The following is a 15,368-nucleotide window of genomic DNA, read 5'->3' as shown; positions in this document are numbered from 1 at the left end:
TGCGTTGGATTTCTCTGTTATCAGAGGTCCTAGATTCAAACCTTGCTCTACCACTTCCTCCTGGGTGACCTTGGACAAATTGTGCTGCTTCTATGAGACTCTTTTCCTCACCTGTTAACTGAGGGCATTGAGCTACATGACCTCTAAGGTCCCTTCCAGCTCTACACCTTTGAGCTGTGACCCTGAAAACCCTGAGTTTGGAGTCAGAGGGCCTGAGGTCAGCTCCCAGGCCTCTAACTATAGGCAAGCTCCCTAACTTCTCTGGACTTCAGGTCCCTTAGCTGGAACATGATGGAGTTCTAGCTCAAAATCTTGACTGCTGGACTATCATGCTTTAGAGTAAGGGGATCCAAGCCAGGAGTCACACTTCTCTCATTCCCTTTGAATCTGGATGAAAAAAAAAACTTTATAAATTTTGTGTCTTATTCCCTTAGTTTGGTAACCAACATAAACAGTCGTAAATATACCATAAGGTACCAGAAAAAAAAGCAAGTTTGTATTTTTTTTACTCATGAAAATTGTTCGCCTTCCTTCCAGCCCTCCTTCCAACCCACTCCACAATTCAATCCAAGGGGTTCAGCTTCCAAAGGAACCCCTGTGGCTTTGGTGGATGACAATGCATCCCCAGGAGCAGATCAGCGGGGGAGAAAACACTATGAAAACAGCGGGGCACAAAGCCCCCAGACAGCTCTTAACAACCCCTAGAATTTATTGTGTCAATCTGGAATATGGAGATGTTAATGAAAACAAAACATTGTAACCGGTCTGATTTATGGGGCGAGCCGTCTGAAGGCTTGAATAAGCAGATCTTTGACACAAAACATTGCAATGGCCAGTTGGCTCTGGCGCAGTTATCAAGACGCCCTTTCGTTGGGAGATGTTACAAAGCTGTTATGGAAACAGTCCAGATTCTGGGTTTACAAGTTTGTAGCCTAGACGTGCAACTCTGTTGGCTCTGTGGATGCTCATGTTAAATCGGGGGGAGGGGGAGAAGATTAGTGTGACTATAAAACCACAAACTAGGTTCTCAGTGTATTACTGACTTTAATTTGAGGGCTGGATTTCCCCCTCCCCCTTTTCACACAACGATTAAGAGACAGTAGTTTGTAGGATCTCCTGCTGTTTCTATTTAACGTATTGCTATGCAGAAGCCCTCATCTTTCAAACATTTTGTCTGTCTCCCCAAAGAGTTGTTTCCCCCCCTAACGTTTTCCAGTGGTGCTGGCCTAATGACCTCTCTCTGGGCCTCTGTCACTCCAGAGATTTGGGGCTGTGGCCAGCTATGGTCTTGACCCAGCCAGCCAGTCACAAAAGGTCCCACCGCTGCCACCTCTCACATCATCAAGGTGTTTAAAAACTATCTCATCGACGCCTTCTGTCTTTTATAGTTATTTCCCATCTGGACTCTCTCTTGTAAAAAGAAAAAAAATTAAGTAAAAACAACCCAAGGAAAAACCCCATCTACAATATTCTATACCCCAAATCCCATATTCTTCTCCTTGGAAAGAGGAGGTATGGTTTCATTATCTCTTCTTCAAGGCTTTTATTGATTTTTCCATTACTTAGCTCTTTCTTTTGTGATATTTTCATTTACATTGTGGTAGGGACTGTGTATATTATTCTCTTGGTTATGCTTATTTTTTCTACTTCAGTTCATACAGATCTTCCCACATTTTCTTGAATCTCTCATATTTGTCATTTCTTAACTTCATCATCCTGCTTTATGACATTCATATCCCATTGTGGTTCAGTCATTTTTAGTCATGCCTGACTCTTCATCACCCCACTTGGAGTTTTCTTGGCAAAGATCTTGGAGTGATTTGCTATTTTCTTCTCCAGCTCATTTTACAGATGAGGAAACTGAGGCAAACAGGGTTCAGTGACTTGCTAGTAAATGTTTGAAATCAGGTCTTCTTGGCTCTAGAACCAGTGCTCTATCCACTGCACCACCTAGTTGCAACAACAATAACAAAAAATTCTCTAATAAATAGAGACACACATTCCTTCTAGCACTTTGCTATTACAAGGGATGCTTCTATGAATAATCTGGGATGTATTAGATCTTTGTATCTATCCTTGAATTCCTTAAGGTATATGTTCAGTAGTGGGATTGCTGAGTCAAAAGGGTAATTTTTTTTTAGAGTAATTTACATTGGAATGGAAAATGTTTGGCTTAAACTTCACGATTCTGACATTATGCAAGTAATATGCCTATCTTCCCACAGTCCTTCCACCACTGATCATTCCCATCATTTTTCTTCTTTGCAAACTTGCATGGATTGAGGTAAAACCTCAGCATTATTTCATTTTACAGTTCTTTTACTATCAGTGATTTGGAAGAATCCAGGAAAAGATCTTTGTTGACCCCGTTCCCCTAAATATTCTTGTGATGTCATTGGTCCTCTCCAAGAGTGAAACACTGCCAAGGGTTCAGACCATGGGAGATGACAATGATGACCAAGGAGAGGTGAGTATATAAATGGAAAGGTGAACTCGAAGCCATTCCAAACTTTGTTGGCCAGATCCACATATGAAAGTCTAACTATCCACTCATCTGCATGAGAAATGGGAAAGCTCTTGAAATTAGGGAATTTAAAAGGAAAGAAGGAAGGAATGAAAAAAGAAAAAAAGGAAAGAAAGAAGGAAGGAACAAAGAAACAAGGAAAGGAAGGAAATCTTGAGTCCCTGAGCTCTTTGGTGGTTAATAAGGGAATAATTTAATAGCTAATAATCAGGTATAATCTAGTCCTTGTTCTGGACTTATTGTGTCCTCTGGAAAACCCAGTGATAGTGGCTCATGGACTGTTTTAGTGACTGTAGATCCACAAAGAATCTTGAACTTAGACAGTTTCCCTGCGGGGTCTAGCCTTTGAATTGAAGGCAATCCTCAGGAAGTATGGGAAAAACAAATCAAGCGTTATCCTGCTATATTATACTGACATGGCTTTTTCCAAGCACCAACACAGACCAGGAAGATACGGTAGAAGAAGCCCTGGATATAGAATCAGAAGACTTGGGTTTGGGTCTGGGCTCCATAGTGGGACTCCCTAGAAACTAGAAGTTTCAGAAAAGGTATCAACCCACAATGGTAGAGGAAGGTCCTCAGCAGGAACTCCCTAACTGATGAAATCACAGGGTTGGTTTTCTGCCCTCTGCCTCTGCCTCCACATACCAAAGTTTCTGTTTCAATGTTGGTTACTATTATTGTGATGTAGAATTCACTCAAATTAGGGTATCCAGTTAGCTGCTCTGAATTTGATTAATGATGACTAAATCAGCCCCCAATTCCGGGTTGTCACATATATAGTTATCCTTTTTATTGGTTAAATTGCATGAAACTTCTAGGGTTCTTGCAAGTTAAAATAAGTACTGGCATAAGTTAGATCCCACTTTCACTAATTCTAAGGTCTGTGCATATTCACTGGTCACACTAGAATTCTGTCATGGATATTTAAGTGGATTTGAGACCTCTCAAGTTTGGGCATGACCTCCGATGATGCAGAGCCCATCCTATCCATACCTTCCTGTCTTATGATTCTTATCCACGTCTTTCCATGGATTCTCCATAGTGGATCTATCCAACATGCTGGATAGATACATGCTTGTTTTTTTAAACATTCCACATAAACCAGTGCAGAACTTGAGATTTCCATCTGTTGTCCCTCCCTCTTACTAGATGACTGGTCCACCTCCTTTTCCAATGATACGTTTCCTAGATAGTATGTTTTAGGCTTCTTCATATGTTGCTGCAGCCAGCTTTCACTCAAGATGCTTCTCTCTTTTCTTTGGGTCAGTTTTCATGCTTTTGGAGGTTGTGATATTCCAGAATTTACTGACATTTAATATCATGGACAGAATACTGATGTTGGAAAGATAGTTTTACATGTCAAGGAGCAGCTTGGGACTGTGAAAAGTGTTCTACACTTCCCTCAAAGCAACCAGTGTCTTCAGCTCTGGGCCTATTTCCAGACAGTGATATGTGGCTGGGTGGGCAGTCCATTAACTTAGTCCATCAATACATATCTCTTGACAGGAACTACAGATGAACATTGAAATGGTTTTGCTTAGTCATTTCAGTCATGTCCAACTCTTTATGATCCCATTTTGGGTTTTTGTTCGCCAAGATACTGGAGTGGTGTGCCATTTTCTTCTCCAGTTCATTGTTCAGATGAAGGAATTGAGGCAAACAGGGTTAAGTGGCTTACTCAGGGTCACACAGCTAGGAGGTATCTGTGGCCAGATTTGAACTCAGGAAGATGAGTCTTCCTGACTCCAGGCCAGGCACTCTATCCACTGTGCCACCTAGCTGCCCATTGAGTAAATTCAGGCATATAGGTTTATTTATAATTGGTTAGCTGCTTTTTATTATCTTAAAGTGTCATCTTCCACCAAAGTCCTGCCTTATCTAATAAGGTGACCTGGGGTTCACAAAGATTGTTACAGTAGAGAGCAAATTCTGCCAAGTCATACTAAGCATAAAATTGGGTTGATTATGGGCCCAGTGATGAACTGCTTGACTCTTGGCTGAGGACCAGCCCAGTGGTTCATCATCAACTTTGCCTCAGGATGAATTTTTTAACCACAGAAACTCTCAAAGAGAGGTAACAGAAGAGCAGTCTCAGAGGCAAGAATCCCTTGGTTCAAGTCTTGCCTACAATACACATTAGCTATGTGAACCTGGGCAAATTGAATCTCTCCATGACCCCTAGCAATTCTGTAAAACTAAATTGCAAATGGTTTGCATTTGTGAAGGGAGTTTCCATATCAGAAGCTCCCTATACTGATGAGAGCACAGGTCTTGATTTCGTTTTTTAAAAGCAGTATCTCAAAATTAATACACTAAAGCACAGAGAGGTAACAGTCTTTGTTGGCTCAAGGAGTACCCCTGCCAAAGAAATTACAGATCTTTGAAGCACTAAATAAATTGTCATCAGTCTACTGTTGCCCTTTCCTTAGTAAAAACCACACACCAACCTCAGAATCCACCCTGTCCTTCATGATTTCCCATTAATTTCTGGTGTATTTTTAATCATGGGAAGCACTGTGGTTGAATCAAAGTTGTGGTGACAACTCAGTGGGCAGAAGACTTCAGTTCTACCCTTGGACTCTTCCATCACCTGTAATGAGCATCAAGACTTTTAGTCTTTTTTACATTTCCCAATGTGCCAAATGGGAATTGGGCTCTTACTCCTTCCTTCAGGCATTCCACAATGCCTATTTTTCTCCTTGCCTTCAAAAAGTGCCAGTGGTCCAGCAATACTTTGCAAGGATCATTGCATACCACATCTACCCCATTCTTCTAACCCAGAACATGGAATATGGAACAATTTTTGGACATATTCCTTCTAACCCATTTGGGACCTTTCCTTTCCACCATTACCAGTATCCCCTGTGACCTTTTCTGCACCCTGATGCTCCTCATACCCAATGGTACTTTCCTCTGCATCCCCTGATGTCCAATACCAGATATTCCTCAGGAATGCATTGAATATTTCATGTGTTACAAAGCAGCATCCTCTCCTGACCGACTTCCTGTCTCATCAGAAGCTTCCAAGGCAACTACTTAAGAGAACCACTTCCAAGTAATAACCTGCTGATAACACTTCATATGCCCTGGATTTTGCCTGGAAATTAACTACCCAAACTTACAATTTCTCCAGTCCACTCAGTAAGAAATGTCAGATACCTCGTTTGTACCAAACCCAGGATAGGAGTGATGTTGAATGTAATTACTCAGCTTATTTTATACTGTTTGATGTCTGCATAATTGCATTTCTCCCTGTCTGATCCTTTTTAACATTTATTTCTATTGAAGAATTGCTGTTTTAGATCACAGACTTCCAGAGGACAAGGATTTTATTATTGAATTGATCTTATAAATTATAATTTAATATAATAATTATTATATTATAATTATATTTATAATTATAATAATCTTATAAATTATAAATTGATCTCATCTGGCTTAATACTATGTAAACATGTGTGCTTTATAAATAGCTTTTCTTAAAAATGTTGCTTATTATTCATGATAACAAATTAGTAAAACATATTCATCTTATAACCATACTTTCCACCCCTTCTCCATATACTTGCTCCATTCTGGTCAGATTTCTAATTGCTGACCTGGAAAACGCTACATGCCTTCTTTCTTCCACTCATTCCCTTATCATAAAGTTCACACTCCGTCTCCATCAGGAATTTTCTCCTCTCTGCACCACTATGAAGGATGGACCCAAGGCAAAAATCTAGAGGCTGGATCCTCTGCCATACATACAACAGTCAGACATAGGCGGAATTGGTTAAGATTAGCTTCAAGGGTGTCCATAAAAGAGGAAAGAAATCACAGAAGAAATGACAACTTTAGGATATTATGGAAGGTGGGAGGGCAAATAATAATGCCACATATTTGCATGATACTTTATAGTTTTAAAAGTCACTTAGAAACATCAGCAATCAATCAAAAAATTTTTATGAAGTGCCTATTAGGAGCAAGTCACTGTATTTAGCACTGGGATACAAAGACAAAAAAGAAACAGCCTTTACCCTCAAGGAGCGTCCATTTTATTCTATGTTCACACATTTTTGAAATTGTAATGTTACCGTCTAATTGGGGAAAAAAAGAATATGTAGTTTTAACTTACTGCTTAATGAAATGGGCCCAAATGCAAAGAAGTGAAAGGCAATAATATTAGCTTGAATTCTATACACTACAACACTCAGAAAGATTCATTATGGTATGAAGAATTCTGAGAGATAGGGGAAGAGTTGTGTGAACTGATGCAGAGTCAACCAAGTACCCAAGAGAACAATGCCTACAACAGCATGGAAGGAAAGAACATGGAAACAACAAGACAATCACACAGTTGAATTTTAACGATTAATCTTGGTCTCAGAGAATAAAAGATGAAACATGTCTCTTTCCTCTTAGTACAGGATTATAAGTGTAATATACTGCATATGCTATCAGAAAAGGCCCCATTTATTGGTCACTTGTGCCTAACTTTTCCTTTGTTACAAAGGAAAGACTGACTGGGACAGTAGTCGGAGGAAGATGGTGATATTAAAAAAAAAACATTAATAAAACTTAAAGAAATATGCCATTGTGGTTATTAATGATTAGTAACTAATTACATTAGCTACTAATGATTAATTAGTAATTAATTTTTAATGAAGGCTTTTTATTTGTTGATTGTGAAGAAAATCAATTTTCTTTGATGGGATTTCCTTGTGTTGCAACATTTTTGCCCCTAAAACAAAGGGATTGTATATAGGTCACCAAATGAATGCCTGGGAGGGTCACTGGAACTGCAACTGATAACTGCGGAAAGTAAACAAACACCTTTAAACTCTCCCTTCTTCATGCTGCTACCTCTTAGGCACCTAGTACTGTCCTGCTTCCTATCCTTATCATAATTGCCCTCAGGAAAGGATATTACAAATTCATTCACATAAAGATGGACATGAATGATTAAGATAAATATATGACCTCTCTTCAGTGGTCATTTTGCATCTTGCCAAGGAGTTAAAGCTGAACTAGGAATGAGTTTCCAAAGAAAGAGGAAAAAGACCCATACCTACAAAAATATTTCTAGCAGTTCTTTTTATAGTAGTAAAAAACTGGAAGCTAAGGGACTGCCCACCTATTGTGGGATGGCTAAAATTGTAAACAAATGATGATATACAAATGTAATGGATTATTATTGAACTATAAGAAATGACACAATAGAGAGCTCCATAGGAAACTGGAAAGATTTCTATGAATGTAGGTAGATTCCCCATGTGAGCAGAGCCAAGAGGAAAATCCATACAGTGACATCATTAAAAAGAACAATTCTGAAGGACTCTGACCAATGCAATAGCAAACCATGATTTCAGAGGATGGAAGATAAAGCATGTTATCCATCTCCTGCCAGAGAAGTGATGGACTGAAAATGCAGAATAAGATATCCATTTTTGGACTTGGTTAATGTGGGTATTTACTTCATTTGATGATGCAGATTTCTTATGAGGTTTTTCTTTTTCTCTTTTGTTGTTTGGATGAAGGGGAAAGGGGGAGAATCACATAAATACTTGTTAACTGGGGAAAAAATAAAAATAGAAGGAAGTTTTTTAAAGAATAAATTTCTAATTTTGGAATTTTTAACTAAGTAATGGTATGGGTGGTGGGATTAGTGAATTCCTAAAATTTCACCAAAATAGTCCAGGGACCCCCAAGTAGCTAAAATCACCATAATTTTAAAACCATCTCTGGATATATTTAATGGAAGTCATCCTAGTCAATTTCACAAGATGGTAGAGGGTTAATAAGCAGTTCCTCCTAGTAAAAATGGAGTCATGAAAATTCCAGCTCTCTTTTTAATGGGGAGACCTTCATCCATGGTGATAGAGAAAGCTTTCTATTCAATTAGAGCAGAAACACTAAGTCCCTGCAATCCTCTCTCTGTCTTGTTTTCTCTGCTTCTCTTAGCAGTTCTGTGACATCTGGAGGCATATCCATACACATAGCATACTGATTAAATGAACACTTGCCCCCTCCCCAACCCCTCCTCCTCCCTGCAAGAAGAGAGAAAGAATTCAATGGACATAATCCTCACTTATCCAAACACCATTTGCCCTTCATGCAGTTGGTTTCTCACTGATGTTAATCTGAGGGCAGACAATCTGAACAGAAATGCCTCCTTTTGGCTTTCCTGAATGTTCTTCTAGACAAGTGGTCTCTATATCAAAAACCATAAGGAGGAACCTTTGCACCAGGGGAGAAAGGTGGTAAAGGGTAAGGGTTTCACTTGGCTATGAAACTATGGGGGAAGAAGGCTCCAGCCCTGCTGTTGGCACTCTGTCTGGGGGAAAGCCCCAGTTACCCCACACCTCAAAACATCTGCTTTGAGGACAGATTGACTCAATAATTCTCTACTACCAGCAATCCAATTTTCCGTTTATGGATCTCTGTCTGTCATTCTGAATTGATATGTTCCGCTGGGCATAGCCTCTACTGAGTCTGTGGGGCCTGGGGCTGATCTTGGTGTGAAAACTCACTTATTAGAGCCCTGTAAAAACTGCCAAACCCAAAATAGATTTCTGGGCTGAAAAGAGCTCTGGGAGGGGGGCAAGCCTGGACAGAACTTGTACCTTTTAAAGGGAGAAAACAAAAGATGACAAGGAGAGTTTTTCTCTCAACTCCCTCATTTACTTCATTATTGAAAAAGAGAACTGAGTTTCTCCTTCTGAGTTTCATTGCTCCTCCTGCCTCAAAGCTGTTCTCATGCGGTGGCTTGTACAGATGACACTGCAGGTGTGTGGGATAACATCCATTTATCCGTTATTGCACTGGTATAACCAAAGAACCAGCACATTCATTATTACTGCATCAGATAATTACAATAACCCAATTTAGGAGGTAGGGAGGCAGCTAGGTGGCCCAGTGGATAGATCACCCAGCCTGGTCATGAAAATTTATCTTTACCTCTCCTAATCTTTACATCTAATCACTACTCTGAAACATTTTCCTTCTGTTTTAATCTGAACTGCCTCTTCACTATCCCATGAAAACACTATACCTCTTCCTCCCTTTCTCCTTCCCTCTTTTCTTCTCATTCCTCCCTTCTTGCCTTCCTTCTCTTTTTTCTTCCTTTCTTTTTCTCTCTCTTTCTTTTCTACCTTCCTTCTTTTCTTTCTTCCTCCCTTCCCTCTTCTTCCCTCCCTTTCTTCCTTTCTTTCCATCCTCCCTTCCCTCCTCCTCCTTCCCTTTCTTCTCTCCTTTCTTTTCTCCCTCCCTCCATCCTTTCCTTCCTTCCTCCCTTCCTATACAAATCTTGCCCATTCTTTAGAGCTCAAACACTCTTGTCTTTGTAGGATTCTTTCCTTTCCCTGGGAGAAGACTGATGGTAAATGTTGCCAAACATTGGAGTTCATTTAGATGTAATGCCCAAGAGGCCCATTCTGAATCAGTCTTTTTAACAGAATTCCAATGTCTCTACTCATTCCCTCCTGGCCTCCTTTTATGACTGGAGGAAAAAGTTTCTTAATTCTTCCCAGTGCCATTTCATGGGGCTTCAAGGAGAATGAAATGATGAATACACTGCAGTTCTTGTGGAATAAATATTTCTTACACAGCCAGACTAAAGTGAAGTGATTTGCAATATGGATTTTCTCCTCCAAGTTATTAGAATAAATTCGGTCAGCACATTCAGCCCCCGTCTTCTGTGATGCATTAAGTTAACACAATACTTACTTCTCTCCTCATTTAAAATTTTGGATGGAACCTTGAGTTTGTCTTGGCAAGTTGGGCAGAGGGTGGTGGGGGCACTGGGAGAATAATTTGTGGGTTTGTTTTGTTCAAGTAAGATGATCAATTTCAATTCCCATGTTGAGTCAGGGGCTGACCTTGGCAGGAGAAGGGATTCAAGTTGGATACTGAAGCCATTGAACCTTTAGTAGTAATAGTAATAAGTATTATTTGAATAGGGAGTTGATCAGAGAACTCTTAATCAATTAAATTTTCCTCCTCCAATCCACTTCATGAACTTACAGGGCATCACATTAAAAAGTGGCATTTCCCATAGAGCTGAACAGGCACCCTAGCTCAGTGCTAAAGGATATATACTCTAAGACTGAAACAACAGTTCTGATTTGTCTCCATGTGTCCCCATGATTAAGAGATTGTGCCATTATACAGGTGATGGAGTTAGAATCACTCTTTTCCTTTTGTAGTCTTTAACAGAGGTAGAAAAGGTTTTACTATCTCCCTTTGGGCCGTGCCTCTTTTTGAATGAATCCAATGTTTTCTCTCCATTGTATTTCTTTTTTTAATTGAATTATTTTATTTGTTTTCAGTGTTCAACAATCATTTCCATATATCTTAGATTTTTTTCCACTCCCTTCCCCTCATTCCCCCCTCCCTCCCAACTCCCTCCCTGAGATGGTGTACAATCTTATATAGGTTCTACACATACATTCCTATTAAATGAATGTTGAATAGAAGAATTAAAATGAATGGGAGAAACCATAAAACAAAATACAAAAGAAAATGGTCTGTTTATATCTACAATCCAATTCTATAGTTCTTTCTCTGGATGTAGAAGGCATTTTGCCTGAAGAGTCCATTAGAAATTTTTTAAGTCCATGCATTTCAATGAAGTACTAAATTTACCAGAAAAATTCCTTACACACTGTGGTTGTTGCTGTGTACAAAGTTCTCCTGGTTCTTCTACTTTCACTCAGCATCAGTTCATATAAGTCTTTCCAGGTTTTTCTGAAGTCCTCCTGTTCATTTCTTATAGCACAATAGTATTCCATTGCATTCATATACCACAACTTGTTCAGCCATTCCCCAATTGATAGGCATCCCCTTGATTTCCAGTTTTTGACCACCACAAAGAGAGCTGCTTTAAATATTTTTGTACATGTCGGATCCTTTCCCATTTCTATAAGTTCTTTGGGATAGAATCCCAAAAGCAGTATTGCTGGGTCAAAGAGTATGCAGATTTTTGTAGCCCTTTAGGCATAGTTCCAAATTGCTCTCCAGCATGGTTGGATCAGCTCACAGCTCCACCAGCAATGAATTAGTGTTCCAATTCTCCCACATCTTCTCCAGCATTTATCATCTTCCTGTTTTGTCATGTTTGCCAATCTGATAGGTGTGATGTGGTATCTCAGAGTTGTTTTGATTTGCATCTCTCTAATCAATAGTGACTTAGAGCATTTTTTCATATGATTATAGATAGCTTTCATTTCTTCCTCTGAAAACTGCCTGTTCATATCCTTTGACCATGTATCAATTTCTCCATTGTATTTCCAGAAAGATTGATAAAAGGTGTCTGTGCATATGTGGGGGGGAAATTCATTGATTAAGCACCTAATATTTGCCAAGCACTGTGTAAGCATTTTACAAATATCATTTCTTTTGCTTCTCTTCTGGGAGATAGGTGCTATTATTATCTCCATTTTACAACTGAGGAAACTGAGGCAGACCAAAGTTAAGTGACTTGCCTCAGGTCTTCCTGACTCCAGGCCTAGCACTCTATCTACTATCCACTGCTATCCACTATCCACTGCTTCACCTGGTAATTCCCATACCTCCTCTCCTCTCCCTCCCACTGGCAATAGTGGTAACAAGGGGCAGCAAAAACATGGGCCTGCCTAGAACTTTAGCCACTTGCTTCTGAATGCCAAAGTGAATGCCAAGGCAAATGTAAAATACCCATTCAACCATTCCCACAGAGGGCCTTCACCTTTGAGAGGGTAAGGGGAGAAGTACAATGAATGCAACTGGCTAAATGAGATATTTTACATTTTTTGTACTTTTCATATATTTTTATGATGTTTTGTGTCAAGTATTTTCAGTGTCAGGGAGATAAACTGCCATCCTATCCCTGATACCCATAATGTACAATGTTTACCTGTCTTAAAGGGAGCCATGTTAGTCCCTTTGGGAGGAAATTCTATGCATGAACCATATGCACAGGATTGTCGTCTTGTGGTAGAGATTTCCCCTGGAGTTACTTACACTGAGGTGGGAGGCAAAAAGCCAGTAAAGGGAGAGAAAAGCCTGGGCTCAAGTCCACACTCAGGATCAACTTGATTCTGTTTGATCCAAGAGTGGGTAGATCCCTGTGGGGAGAAGCACCCCGTGAGCTGAGGATGGCATCATCATCATCAATGTAATCACAATGCTGTTACTGCTGCTAACTGACGTAGCATTTTAAGGTCTGAACAAACTTCATATGTATTAAATCATTTGATCCTCAAAACAACCCCGTAAGTTAAGTATTTCAGGTATCATTATCCCAATTTTACAATTTAAAAAAAATCCAAAGATTTCTTAAGAGAGGTGAAGTGATTTGTCCAGGTGGCTTAGGTAGAATTAGAACCCAGGTCTTCCTGCTCCAAGTCCAGTGGCCCCATCCATGTTCTTCATTTTGATCCCCAGGGACTTGAATAGAAAATGAAATCAGCAGACAAGAGCGACCAGGGGCTACAGATGTCATGCAGCAGTTTGAAAAGTTTCCCTTTATTTTCCACTTATTTACTTGCAAAGTTCTAAGCCGCAATCAAGTAATTTATGACCTATCTTAAATGACTGCCATATATATCACGAGCGTTTGCCACAATGGTGTGGCAAAATATTTAGTGTATCATAGATACAACATGTCAACGAGAGAAGCCTGTATTGCAGAAGTAAGCTAACTGTGGACCATTAGTCAATGTCCCTACCCCTTTTGGTACAGCAAGAGTTAAGAATTATTTTTAAATTTATGGCTGCATTTGGCCCCTGGGTCTTAGTTTTCTGACTGACTCTTGCCCTATTCCATTGAGCCCATTAGACTTAAGAGTCAGAAAAGCTGCTTTATGTTTATTTCCAAATTAACAAAGTTATTAAGCATTGACTGTATTCCCAAACACCACACTATTTGGCGACTCAGAAGATACTCTATTGCCTTTGGAAAACTTACAAGCTAGTTGAGAATAAGTGGCAAAGCAGCTAGATACCAGCATAAGACAAGATTATATCAAGAACTAGAAAATACTATTTATTATCAACACTACAAATTCAGAGAAAGGAGAGATTAATGTGGGTTTGGGAAAATAAAAGAAGACTTTGGGAAGGAACCTTGAAAAAAGCATTGGATTTCTGAGGAGGTCATTCCAGGAGTTAATATGGGAAATACTTTCCCAGTCTTGGAGATGTTGCCTTCTATTTTGCCTTGACTATATAAATATAGCACAATCTATAATTTTCCTATACAAAACTTCCCACAATTTCTTTCCAATCAAGCCCTGAGATTCTTATTTGAGTTTACCTTGTATTGATTTAACACCAAGAAATATTCTCTTTGTTCCAGTGTACTTAGTGCCTTGGCTGAGGAGAGATCATAAATGATGAAAATAGAGGGGTATTTGATGTGCATACATCATTAGAAGAAACAAACATATTCAAGGATTGATTCTCTGTGCTAGGATTGATTCTCAATGCTAAATACTTAAAAATACTAGACGCAAGCTATGACCTCTGCCTTTAAAGAGTTTGCAGTCTAGTCAAAGAATCGGACACATATGTGAGTGGATATGGTGTATTTTGTCCACATAGATGTGTCCACATAGTTCTATCTAGATGTGGTTTGCATGAATAAATATTTCTAAAACTCCTCTGCTTATCTTTCTCTGAGTGAAACTGTGATTCCTGAGGGGAGAGGAGGCAGAAGAGACTGATATCAGAGACTAGCCACTCTGCACTACTCAAAGGAAAGGTGCCTGGCAAAAATTATATATATGCACTCCACTAAATATTGTTAGTCTGGTGGGGAGAAATCAGTTTTAGGTTCAAACTGAGCTCCTAGTCACTATCCCTTAACAGGGAAAGAGTGCTTCAAGCTATATACCCAAGGCTTTACTCCCTTTCCACTAAATACAGTTCAACCATGAACAAACACAGCAAATCTCAAATAAACCCATTAACCCAAGATGATAGAAAACAGAAATCAGAAATGACATATTGATGAGAATATACAAGACAACACACAGAGAATGAACTCTCCTCTTGAGAGTGAGTTATATCACTCAACCAAGAAAGGTGCCCAGAACTCACCCAAAGGAAAGTTCTCGGAAGTTGACTTTAGTAAGCTGACGATGAGGACTTGATTAAGATGCCCACTCTTCTACATAATGACTTCTTCCTCACATCTTTCTCTCCCTTCAGAAACCTGAAGAGGGTATTGAACCGCATTTCTTCTTGAAGCTGGAAGCCAGAAGACCAAGTTCTCTCTTCTCCTTCAAGCTCTGACCAATTTTACCCCTCACACAGGTGAGGAGCATTGAGTAATCAATTGCCAGTAATGAGGAAAGTTCAAATGGCCTTTGAACTGTGGGTTACAAATACATAAAAAGACAAATAAAGTCGTTTTTTAAAAAAAAAAAAATTCAGTGTTGACAGGGAATTCACTACTTTGTAAGCAGTTGGTTTTATTACCAGACAATAAAATTGTTGGGAAATTCTTAGTTGAACTGAAAAGTTTTTCTGTAACTTCTCTGTTGCACCTAATTCTACCCTCTGAAGCAAAACAGAAAAATATAATCTTTCAAGTATTGGAAATAGCTATCCCATCTCCTTTTGGTCTTCTTAAGGCTAAACACTTCTGGTTGCTTCAGTCATTCTTCATATGAGATGCTTTTCATCCAGATCTTTCACCGTCTCTTTTCTTGAAGGGTTCTTAATCTGAGACCCATGAACTTTAATATATATGTGTACATATATATGTATATATATTTTCACTATATTTCACTATAATTGGTTTCCTTTGTCAAGTCAAATCAGCTAGCATGTGTTGAGTACCTACAATACGCCAGGTAGTGTGCTAAAGACTGAGGAA

The 15,368-nt window shown here is 39.3% G+C and overlaps 1 long non-coding RNA gene across 1 annotated transcript; it reads left to right on the top strand.

Annotated features, from left to right (window-relative positions):
* Positions 1-2,126: 2,126 nt before the first annotated feature.
* On the top strand, positions 2,127-14,997 carry LOC140532863 (uncharacterized). The gene is made up of 2 exons (XR_011976705.1): positions 2,127-2,467; positions 14,699-14,997. It is a non-coding gene; the product is annotated as an uncharacterized lncRNA (long non-coding RNA).
* Positions 14,998-15,368: the final 371 nt, after the last annotated feature.

The sequence above is a fragment of the Notamacropus eugenii genome, chromosome 3, assembly GCF_028372415.1.
Source record: "Notamacropus eugenii isolate mMacEug1 chromosome 3, mMacEug1.pri_v2, whole genome shotgun sequence".
Taxonomy (NCBI): domain Eukaryota; kingdom Metazoa; phylum Chordata; class Mammalia; order Diprotodontia; family Macropodidae; genus Notamacropus; species Notamacropus eugenii.
This window is presented reverse-complemented; position numbering and strand designations above follow the sequence as displayed.